General features: G+C 38.1%; 1 protein-coding gene across 2 annotated transcripts in view; it reads left to right on the top strand.

The window, feature by feature from the left end:
• Positions 1-12756, top strand: part of DKK3 (dickkopf WNT signaling pathway inhibitor 3) — a 68306-nt gene that overhangs the window by 10566 nt on the left and 44984 nt on the right. The window lies entirely within an intron of this gene.

The following is a 12756-nucleotide window of genomic DNA, read 5'->3' as shown; positions in this document are numbered from 1 at the left end:
CTGAGGATATAAGTATAAGCACTCAGTGGTCCCACTCTTAAGGAGATTTCATTCTAATGGAGGAAGAGAACATATAAAATGGAGTGGAAAACAAGAGGGAGAATGTGCGCAGTATCATGGAGTGAAGCAATCTGGGAAGTTGCATGAAGTTTATCCAGAAAGATAAGACAAAAGGCGAGAGATTTGGGTACCATGGGTCACACATGTAGCAAATCAGTTCCTTTAGGCCCTTGATTTAAAAAAAATTAAATTTTAATAATATTTTGTTTTTCCAATTACATGTAAAGATAGTTTTCAACATTCATTTTTGTAAGATTTTGAGTTCCAACTTTTTTCTCCTTCATTCTTCAATCCAAGAGAGCAATCTGATATAAGTTAAATATGTGCAATCCTTTTAAACATATTTCCATATTTATCATGTTGTGAAAGAAAAATCAGACCAAAAGGGAGAAAACTGTGAGAAAGAAAAAGCAAACAAATAAGCCCCCAGCCCCGAAAAAAGGTGAAAATAGTATGCTTCGATTCACATCCAGTCTTTAAAGTGCTTTCTCTGGATGCAGATGTCATTTTCCATCCCAAGTCTATTGAAACTGCCTTGAATCATTGTATTGCTGAGAAAGACTAAGTCTATCTTAGTTGATCATTACATAATCTTACTGTTACTGTGTGCAATGTTCTCCTGGTTCTGTTCACTACATTCAGCATCAATTCATGTAAGTCACTCCAGGCCTTTCTGAAATCATCCTGCTGGTTGTTTCTTACCGAACAATAATATTCCATAACATTCATATACCACAATTTATTCAGCCATTCTCCAGCTGATGGGCATCCACTCAGTTTCCAGTTCCTTGCCACTACAAAGAGGACTGCCACAAACATTTTAGCACATGTGACTCCTTTCCCCTCCTTTAAAATCTCTTTGGGATACAAGCCCGGTAGGGACACTGCTGGATCAAAGAGGACACACAGTTTTATAGCCCTTTGGGCAGAGTTCCTAGGCCCATGCAATTTAATAGTCTAAGCCCAACCACTATCAGACAGGATAATGGCAAGAAAGTGTACGCTTAGAACTGAAAAAAGGCCTGCCAGTCATTGCAGAGTTTAGTGCCCTATTGTGTCAGCCTCTGATTATCCAGAGGTTGTACTGAGATTGATATTTTTGATCAGAAAATATAGTGGGCCATTCATGGACCAGAAATGATGGTTCAGAGGCAAGTAAGTGTAGGAGGGATCTGAGCCAACAGAAACAATGGAATTATGTATTTGAATTGAAATAAACTTTAAATGTCATCTAGTTCAATTCCTTCAATTTTATAGATGGGGAAACTAAGTCTGAGTGTTTAAATGACTTGCTTATCATCATACAGGTACCACTAGAAAAATTTTGATTTTAGATCTTAGATCTCAAGGTTTGGTGCTCTATTCATTATATCACCCTAGCTCCCACGAGTAGTAGCTAGCTTCAAATTTCCATGTGCTGAGGAAAAGGACAGGCCTGCAAGTCCCCACTCTACCCTACCAGAATAGCTTCAGAAGCTATATTTACAGACCCTGAGCTCTATTCTGTATAAATTGTATAAGGGTCTCTGGCTCTATTTTTATTTTTTTAAGCTTCTTTGATTTTTTCCTCCAATATATTTTTATTTCATTAAATATTTCTTAATTACACATAACAAAATTTTATTAACATTCCTCATTTTAAAGTTTGAATTCCAAATTCTCTCCCTCCTTCCCTCCCTTCCCCCCTTCCTTGAATAGGCATTTGATCTTAATATGAAGTCATGCAAAACATATTTCTATTAGTCATGTTGCAAAAGGCATTTGTTGATTTTTTGAAAGCCTCCCAATCACTTCCTGATTCTTCCTTGTCTATAGAATCTTGCTTTGTTTAAAAAATATGACAGTTAAGCAAAACAAATAACACATTGGTTATGACTGACAAGGTAAGCCCCATTCCACACCTGGAGTCCATCACCTGTCTGCTGAGAGGTCTGTAGTATATTTGGCTGTCAGTTCTCTGAAGTCACAGTTGGGTACCTCATCAGTCATCATTCTGAGGGTTTTCAGTGTTGTTTTACCTTGTATTATGTTTGTTATTATATGTGCTGTTTTCCAAATATTTTCTACCACATTTACTGCCTCTATTTTATATGGATCCTATCTCTCCCGAGCAGGGTTTCTTAGCCCGAGATCCAGAGATCTCTTAGGAATACATTCCAGAGGGTCTGTGAACTTCAATGGCAAATAAATAAACAATACATCACATCTTTATTTTCATTTAACTTTTGGTTTCCTCTCTAATCTATTTTATTTTATCCATTTAAAAAGATTATTCTGAGAAGCGGTTCATTGGTTCATAGTCTCCCAAATGGTCCAGGACCCAAAAAAAGAGTTAAGAAATCCTGCTTTACAGGGAGGCAGTGGAATCCAAATCTCTTAATGGGATCAAGTGAAGGAAAATTGGAAAATTGGGTGCTCCATCTACTCTTGGACAGCATCAAAAAAAAAGATGTGGGGTTTCTTCTTATTGGCCCTGGAGTGAGGCAGCTTGGGGGATTTTATGGGGGGGGGGATAGCAATTCAGTTAACAAAAAATAATTCAAACTAACATTTGTTCACACTTATGTGAGCTACAGAGCCAAACTGTCCCACGGAATGGTAGGGATTTTTAATCCCTTCCAGGAATCACAAAATCCAATCTGCAGCTTCACAGGGAGAGAGGAAGCTCAAGGCTGGCAAGATCACTCGTAGCTGAGAACCCAAGAGGAGGCAGCATTGTTTTGTAGAAAGCAAGATGACACATCAGGGGCTCCTGCTGTAAATTTAGCTCTGGTGCTAATTTTTTTGTGCAACTTTGGACCAAGTCTCTTCCTCAATCTCAGCCTTGTTCCCTCATCTGTAGGATGAGGACACCAGACTAGATAAATATCCAAGGTGCCTCCAGCTCTTGAAATTCCATGCTATGAATGTCACTGGGCTATAGAAAGAGCATTTTTCTGGGGCTGTGGGAAGGGAGATAAATACATGACTGAAAAGGGATCATAGAAATTTTAAGAGAAATAAAACCAAATGGTAGTGATAAGTGAGCATCCAAAACAAATCTGAGGAGAATATGAGGATAGCCAGGAATATGAGGAAATGATAGATTACTGGATTTGGAGATAGAAGACATGGATTCAAATCCAACTTGTTATTTTTTAGCTGTGTGATTTTGAGCAAGTGACTCATTTGTAGAATGAAAGGTTTGGACTATATGACCTCTAAGGTCTAACTCTACATAGATTTCTATGCTAGGAAGAATTAAGATTAGTAATAGAAATAGAATAATATTAATTTAATAAGATAGAATAGTAATAGAAAAGGAAGGGGAAGTTTTTTTTAAATGATTGACAGATCTTTGATTTTTTTTTTTTTTTTTTGCAAGGCATTTGGGATTAAGCGACTTGTTCAGGATCACATAGCTAGGAAGTGCCAAAGGCTGGATTTAAATTCAGGTCCTCCTGACTCCAGGCCATCATCTTTCTTTTTTTTTTTTATTATAGCTTTTTATTTACAAGATATATGCATGGGTAATTTTTTAGCACTGACAGTTGTAAAACCTTTTGTTCCAATTTTTCCCCTCCTTCCCCTCCTCCCCCAGATAGCAGGTTGATCAATACATGTTAAATATGTTAAAAATAAGTTAAATACAATATATACATACAATTCTTTTGCTGTACAAAAAGAGTCAGACTTTGAAATAGTGTATAATTAGCCTGTAAAGGAAATCAGAAATGCAGGTGGACAAAAATAGAGGGATGGGGAATTCTATGTAGTGGTTCATCGTCATCTCCCAGAGTTTTCACTGGATGTATCTGATTCAATTCATTGCTGCCCTATTGGAACTGGTTTGGTTCATCTCATTGCTGAGGATGGCCAGGTCCATCAGAACTGATCATCATAAAGTATTGTTGTTGAAGTATATAATGATCTCCTGGTCCTGCTCATTTCACTCAGCATCAGTTCATGTAAGTCACTCCAGAGGCCATCCTCTTTCAACTGAGCTACCTAGCTTCCCTGTCTCCCTGGAGACTTTGTGAGTTGACCCTTCCCTGTTTTCCTTAGAGAATAAAGTACATTGTAATTAGCCAGGAAAGAGTAAAAAATGAGAACTTTGGGCCACTTCAGAAAGAATAGTTTCATGTTTTGAGTATGCCCTTTTCCATGATAACACAGCTGGAGAGTTTTTGGCTTTATGCAGAGTCTGAGCAAGCCAGCTCTGAGCTCCCGAAGAATTCTGCAATCTAAACATAGACTCCCAGCATTCCAGAGTTAGAGGGGACATCGGAGTCCTGCCCAAAGAGGAATCCCTTCTACATCATCTAGCACTTAGCAAAGGGTCTAACATGTAATAGGTGCTTAATAAATGTTGATTGACTGATTCCTCAGCAAATGCTCGGGGCTTGCCATTAACTGAATGTTGATATTCTTTCCACGTTAGTGTAGCCAGAATTAAAGGGCGATTTAGATATAGATTGGTTAAAAACAGTTATACTTTCATATATATATTTTTATCTAACTACACCCTGACCCACTTTTACCTAATTCTCATACCAATTAATTTATAATTGAGTATTTCTAAGCAACTATGAAGAAAAGGAGAAACCATCTGCCATCTTGGAGAACTTTTCCTGCTGCAAGTTTCCATTCCATGCAAGCTCTTTGGCTTTGGGGGATTTGATCAGGTGTTTCAAATCCTTTGGCTGGCTTGCAGTGAATTGTTGTAAAAGGGAGGGTAAAGAGAGGAAGGAGGTGAAATGCTGCAAATTGCAAGTTAGGGCCCCTTCCAACTTTCACAGTTAATGAATTTCACAGTTGCTTCTGAAAGTGTGTCATATATAGCAGAAAGTCTATCTTAAAAGAAAGAAATATTTTTAAAATTCATGTTTTTAGTGAATTATGACATACTGTATAGAGTCAGCATATCCAGCTTTAAAATTCATAAGTGTAGTTAATTGAAAGGCTGTCACTAGAGGAGCCAAATTTTCCTTCTCCTCCCCATTTTTTCCCCTTCTCTCCTTTTCTTTCTTTCCATCACCTTTGTATTAATGCACATAGAAACCTAAGGCTTGGGGAAAGTTACAGGTTATAAGTATGTGAAGGCTTGAAAACTTAACACATCATCTACATTATTGGACTGTTTTTAGATTTGGAAGTGGAAGGGAAAAAGGGACAATCGAGCCTGTTATTTCATCTGGGGAGACTGGCCAACAATAATGTTTTATGGGGGGTCTTGTGGTTTGCTTTCATTGCAGGGTGTTCAGCTAGCACCCACTTCACAGACTAGCAGACAGACCGATTGCTTTCATGGGCAAGGCAGTTTGGGAGGAAAGCAAAGTCAGAGAGGGGAAGCAGAGTTTTGAAAATGGAGAGAGCAAGACCCTTTATATAGGAATAAGAAGTGGTGTGCACAGTAGGGCTTCCCCTCTGGAATTAAGAGATACAACTCTCTATTTTATGTCCCAATTCCTTGGATGATTAGGTTTAGATTTATTGTAAAGGGCAGGTTGTGTCCAGCAAACTCTGGACTGTTCAAATCCTAGCTAATATAGGTGAATTAAAAGCAATGTTAAGCCCCCACTCTTCTATTTTAACAGCAAAGGAAGATGAAATCCAAATAAGTGGTAGGAATTTGTCCAAGGTCATGGCAGCATTGATCCAGAGTTGGAAGGGAGCTCTGAGTTCATATACCACAATTCTGTCTTTTTTTTAGCTGGGGAAACTGAGGGACAGTGTAGGAATTATAGGAGGTACAGGGAGTAGCTTGCCCAGGATCATTGTCTGAGTTTGTATACTTTCCATTGCACCACACTCCCTCAGTCACTTGAATTCATCCATTCAACAAGTATTTCTTTATTAAGCTCCTGCTGCCTACAGCATTGTGCTACAGCTAGAGATGCAAAAACAAAATTAAAAAACAGCCCCTCCCTTCAAAGAGCCTCCATTCTACAAGGGGAATGCAATATTTATATGCCTAAGTAAACATATGGTCCATTGACGTGGGGAAATCCCTTGTCCCGAGTGAAGGTCAGGAGCTTCTAGTCTCAGCTTGAGATCCCAAGCGAGTAGGTGATTTGCTAGAGCCACAAGCCTAGCCCTCTACATGCTACTACGTGCCCGGCTCTTGGACAGAACATGCAAAGTGAATACAAGTGATTTCAGTTGTGTGTGATTGGGGGTTGGGGATGTTGTTTGTCCTTTGTTCTCTAAGAGAACCATGGCTTTAGGGAGGTGATGCTATGACATGCAAGTGAATTTGGATTTAAGGGAGGGAGGGCTGGGCAAGGTCACCTGCCTCATTTTCCCTCCAGAGCCATCTGGGTCCAGTGGCCAGATGTAGATCAGGACAGGATGGGGGAGTGATTATTGGCTGTCAGGTATTATTTTAAAAATAGTTTTTATTCTGTCTTTTGTTTTAATATCTTTCTTTCCCCCTCTAGTCTTCTTCCTTTCCCTTCCAAGGAACCATCCCTAGTAAATAAAAAATAACATGTAAATACAAACAATACAAATATATTTTTTAAAATAACAAAAATAAAGAGGAAGAAGAGAATTAAGAAGACACTTAATGCTTTTCTCCTCCTCTTCCTTCTTCCTCTTCCTTCTTCCTCTTCCTTCTTCCTCTTCTTCCTCCTCCTCTTCCTCCTCTTCCTCTTCCTCCTCTTCCTCTTCCTCCTCTTCCTCCTCTTCCTCTTCCTCCTCTTCTTCCTCTTCTTCTTCTTCCTCTTCTTCTTCTTCCTCTTCTTCTTCTTCCTCTTCCTCTTCTTCCTCTTCCTCTTCTTCCTCTTCCTCTTCCTCCTCTTCTTCTTCCTCCTCTTCTTCTTCCTCCTCTTCCTCTTCCTCTTCTTCTTCTTTTTTTTTTTTTGCTGAGAATTGGGGTTGTGACTTGCCCAGGGTCACATAGCCAGGAAGTGTTAAGTGTCTGAGATCAGCTTTAAACTCAGGTCCTCCTGACTTCAGGGCTGGTGCTCTATCCACTGAGCCACCTCGCTGATCCTGGAGAGAACTTTTTAAAAATAAAAATTAAACAACACATTGAAAAAACATCAATTCATATACTTGGGCTTCACTTCTATGAAAGGACATGATGTGGTAATTTCTCAGGCTGTCATGAGAAGCAGAATCAGTGAGTGTTGACCACTCTTCCTAGAACTGTGGATATAAAGGAAGGGAAGGGGGTGAATAAATTTTAGAACATAGCAAGGGTGAGGGGAAGATTTCAGGTATTTTTTTCTTTTTTTGAAGATAGGAAACACTTGAATGTGTTTGCAGGTGTAGGAAAAGGAACATGGTACCATGGAGAGCACTGGATTTGGATTTGAATTCTAGATCTGCCACTTATTACCCACGTGACTTTGGACAAATCATATAACTTTCTAGCGATTCAGTTTACTTTTCTGTAAAATGAGTGGTTTGAACTCAATGACTCCTACCATCCTTTCCTACTCTCAATCTATGATTTTATCCTACAGGGACTGATGTCAGAGGACACCAGAAGTTCTGTCCCTGGCTGTGTGGCTTGGGCAATTTATTTAACTTCTCCAACCATTCATTTCCTCATCTATTAAATGGGGGCTATTGTAAAGTTGTGAGAAAAAAATTCCATAGAAATATGAACTACTATTATTTCTGGGTTAAAAATACATTTCTTCCCTCCCCCCCCCCCCATTCATTAATTCCTCCCAGAGATATCAGGTGTTTCCCCTGAGGCTCTACAGACTGAAATGATGATTTCTTATAATTTATTAATTGGGATAAAATTTGACTGGAATGAAACATTTTAAAGTTTGTAATGGGATTTAAAAAACCGGCCCTGAAACTTCCTGGATCAAATATCACTTAAAATGCTCAGGCCCTCAACAGGAACTCAGGAATCCATCCTTAATGCACAAATCAGCACATGGAGGCATTTCTTAGAATGGGCCTTGACCTACATTCCAAACTAGCACCACATGTATCATCTGCCTGTTGAACAGCTGCCTGGGACAGTTTCCCTGTTAGTTTATTTTTCCTTTCCATGTTATAGGGAAGGGCTTCCTTAAGGGTCAACTTCTTTGATCACTCAAGGCTAGCATGTTTGAGTATATAGCCTCATTCTTGAATGAACTCAGTTGTCTCCACCTCCCCAGCCGAAATTAACTATAAGGTCTCCTGATGGGGGGCAGACCATGAGAGAAGCCCTAGAAAGGAGGAGCGCTGGAGAGGAGGTTTTTGTGCTCAAAAGTCTTCCATCTTACAAGCCCTCAATTCTCTGCTGGGCCAGCAAAGGTAAGTATAGCATCAGGTCCAGTGGATAGAGTGCTACATTAAGGGTAGTCCTCCTGAGTTCAAATCAGGCCCCAAACACTTATTAGCTGTGTGATCCTGGACAAGTCACTTAACCCCAGTTGCCTCAGTTACCATATCTGTAAAATGAACTTGAGAAGGAAATGGCAAATCTCTCTACTATCTTTGCCAAGAAAACCCCAAGTGGGGTCACAAAGAGTTAGACACGACTAAAAAATGATTAAACAAAAACAACATGATTTCTCTTCTTTGTGAGATATCTCAGCATCATCTATTTCCCTCTGGAGCTAATGTGGGAGAAAAAGAATACATGGGACTCTAAGAATCATAGATATTATTATAGATATAGACTTTAATTTGGGTGATTTAATCAAACTCCCCTCATTTTATAGATGAGGAAGGTTTAAGTGACTTGGCCAAATTCACACAGTGGGATGATTTAAATCCAGGGTCAGTACTCTTTCTATTGTACTATACCTTGTCTTTATGATCAGCAATTAACATTTTCATTCATTCAATAAGCATTAAGTGTCTTCTCTATGAAGACCCAGTGTTAAACAGTGGGGATTAAAAAAGTAGTGATAGTTCATAGATATCAAGCTACAAGAGAACTCAAATCATCAGCTCTAACCCTCACATTTTACAAATGAAAAATATGGAAGCCAACAGTATATATGATTTGTCTACGGTCATACATGTAATAAAATCATAGAACCAGGATTTGAATCCAGAACCTCTGATTCTGGACTCTGTGATCTCTCCAGTGTACCATATCTCTATAATCAAGGAGCTGATATTCCACTGGGGAAATGGAATTCTACACTTCTAATAATATATATATATATATGTATATATATATATATATATGTATATATATAAATATACATATATATATATATACATATATATATATATTTGTTGCATGGTGATAGCATGTGAAAGGTATTGAATTTAACTTTGTATTTATTTGCATTTTTCTCTTTATATTTATTCTCTAACTCCTTATATATGTACTTGTCTTTTCTATTGAAATTTAAGTTCTTTGAGAACAGAGACCTAGAGTCTGTTTAATACTTTCATAATATGATGGAATTCTCTAGTGCTGTTCGTACTTACCCTCAGAAAAATAGGATTTGTCAAGAGTCAAACAGCAGTCCCAACCATGAGACTCACTCATTCCATTGTTCTCACTTGATGGGGTCCCTAAGGAATAATCCCAAGGGGCTCCATGAGTGTTCCATTCGTGAGGAGTGTTGGACAACATCCTCATGAACCAGGTGGGGCTTGGTAACTCCATCTGAAATGGAGTGGGGAGGGGAGGGGAGAGGGTCTTTGGAGGGCATAATGGAAGTTTCTTAAGGAAAACAGAAAGCCCTGTGTGAATTTATTGGAGAGAAGTGCCAATCATACCATAACCTTCAGCAAACTTGACCTCTAGACTTCTTGACTTGGTTTTGATTTTGTTTGCTGTGTGATTTCTGGCCAAGTCTGTGGGTTTCCAGGAGCTTTAATCCAATAGAAAACATCAGAAGGGGACCATTGAAGAAATCTGTGACCCCTCAATAAATATTTGAGCTATCATCAAACTAACTAAACAAATGTAGTAGTTAAGAATGACTTTTAAGGAGAAGCCATTTCTTTCCAAAACTTTCCATGCTATATTTAAATGACGTTAACATAAAAACCTACTAAAGGTTTTTTTGAATTTGAAATTTTCCTAGATTTAAATAAAGGCACAAAATCAAAGTTCTGAACATGTCCCATATAATGTTGATTTAAAATGTCATTGCTATCTTTTGTTTTTAAATCACATTCTTCATTGTATATCATTTTATTTTCCTTCCCAGAGAGCCATGCCTTATAATAAAATATTAAAAAGATGAAAAAAGATAGCTCAGCAATACTACCAAAAAAGCAAAACAATCTGACATTATGATGCTACTCCACATCTATAGTCTCTTACCTCTCCAAATTATTCAGCAAGCATTTATTAAGCCCCTACTTAATACCAGGCATAGGGAATATAAAAGTATCAGATGATAATAGCTAGCCTTCATTAAGTGCCTTCTTTATGCCAGGCACAGCCCTAAGATTTTATAAATATTATCTCATTCGATCCTTACAACAATGCTGGGAGCTATAATTGTCTTTATTTTTCAGATGAGGAAACCTTGGCAAAGAGAGGGTGACTTTTCCAAACTCACATAGTTAATAAGTGTGTGAGGCTGAATTTTTCTTATATAGTCCTCTTTCCATTGAGCTATCTGCCTATTTCTGCTTTTTTTTAATTTTCAAAATATATGCAAAGATCATTTTCAACATTCACCCTTACAAAGCCTTTGTCTGCAGGGTTTGCAAGGGTGAAAACTCTTGTGTTCTGAATGTTTTTCCCTTCCTCCCACTCCATCCCTTAGACAACAAGAAATCCAATATGTAATCCTTCTATAATTCTGAATTTTTGTGTTTGCTAATACTATATTTCCACATTTATAATGCTACACAAGAAAAATCAGATCAAAAAGGGAAAAAATGAAAAAAAAATTAAGAAAACAACAAAAAAGGTGAAAATACTATATTGTGATCCACATTCAATCCCAACAGTCCTCTTTCTGGATGCAGATGGCTCTCTCCATCATATGTCTTTTGGAACTGACCTGAATCACCTCATTGTTGAAGAGAGCCACATCCAGCAGAGTTGATCATCACAATCTTGTTGAAATGTATAATGATCTCCTGGTTCTGCTCATTTCACTCAGCATCAGTTCATGTAAGTCTCTCCAGGCCTCTCAAAAATCATCCTGCTGATCATTTTTTATAGGACAATAATACTCCATTACATTCATATACCATAATTTGTTCAGTCATTCCCCAACTAATAGGCATTCACTCGGTTTCCAGTTCCTTACCCCTACAAAAAGGGCTGCCACAAACATTTGGGCACATGGCCACCTGCCCATTTCTACAAAGAACAAAAGCGTCCCTGCTCACAAAGAGCTTACATTCTAATGGGAAAGAGAAGTGTGTGTGTGGGTGTGTATGTATGTGGGTGTGGGTGTATATATATATATATATATGATTTGCATAATAAATATAAAGAGAAAATACAAATAAATGTAAAGCAATGAAATACAAATTAGTTTAAGAAAGAGGGGGCCAGCAAGGATTGGAATCAGCAAAGGGAAAAGTGCCTTCTCATTACTTTTCATTTGGGTTGAATCTTATCATTTCAAAGAATAACACACAGTTTTTCTGGTTTTATTTTTATTCTTTCATTTACATTGCTATCATTTGTTTGTATATTGATTTCCTGGTTCTATTCACTTTGCTTTGTGTCAATACAGATATATCTTTCCCAGCTTCTCTAAGTGTGCTTTAAATGAAGTCCTTTTAAGCTTTCTTTCTCATTTCCAGTACAGTCACTGGGTCCTAAGAGTTTGGTTCCTAGACTATGTCCCCAAATACACTCGCACTTCTAATGACTTCCCTAGCCTGATGATTTGCAATTTATCCTGTATATAGCTCATTTGCACAGGATTGTTTGCATTTAAGGTTTGCATGTTGTTTCCCCCATTGAACTTCGAGTTCCTTGAAAGCCGGGACTATTATTTTTTTGTCTTTCTTTGTCACTCTAACACTTAGCACAGTGCCTGAAATATAGTATTAGTATATGTTTATTGTCTAGCTTGACTGCTAAAGCACTTTACATACATTATTAAATGAGGTAAACAACTTTTAAGGAAATGGAAAGAAACACTGCCATCTTTCTCCATTAGATAAATAAAGTTTGAGCATTACAATTTGATAATAAACATTATCAAAGCTATGGAAGAAAGCTTAGTGGTTGACTTTATTATCCTTCTTCACTTTGAGCATAGTCAGTTCCATTTTTCTTCACTGACTCTCCAACAAGGAGATTTTCAAACCTTGTACTGTGTGTTAGGTCCTGACAATACAAAGACAAAAATTACACATTTATTCTCCCAAGGAACTTACATTCTACTGGGAGGGTGTTGGAATCCTAGTGTCAACTCAACTTGAAATAAGGTGAAAACTAGTATGGCTCAGTCTTTTTCAAACAGTCTCAGTTCTCTCTCTGGAGTACACTTCATCATCAGTCTTTGGGATTGTCCTGGATTGTGGAATGGCCGAGAATGGCAGAGTCCTGCATAGTTTTTCATCAGACAAAGCTGCTGTCAATATGTCCCCGGTTCTTCTGATTGGGTTCACTTCACTTGGCGTCAGGTTGTCTCTGTCTTTCCACCTTTTATGAAAATGATCCTTCTGGTCCTTCGTTTCTAGCCCATTAATCTTCCGCAATCATCCTATAGCGGAGCTTGTATAGTCGTTCCCCAATTGATTTGCATCCCCATGATTTCCAGTTCTGAGCCACCAGAGAAAAGAGGGGCTATTACTTTGTAGGCAAATTGGCCA

Source organism: Sarcophilus harrisii, chromosome 6 (assembly GCF_902635505.1).
Source record: "Sarcophilus harrisii chromosome 6, mSarHar1.11, whole genome shotgun sequence".
Taxonomy (NCBI): Eukaryota; Metazoa; Chordata; class Mammalia; order Dasyuromorphia; family Dasyuridae; genus Sarcophilus; species Sarcophilus harrisii.
The sequence above is the reverse complement of the archived record's forward strand: the minus strand, read 5'-3'. Positions and strand labels throughout refer to the sequence as shown.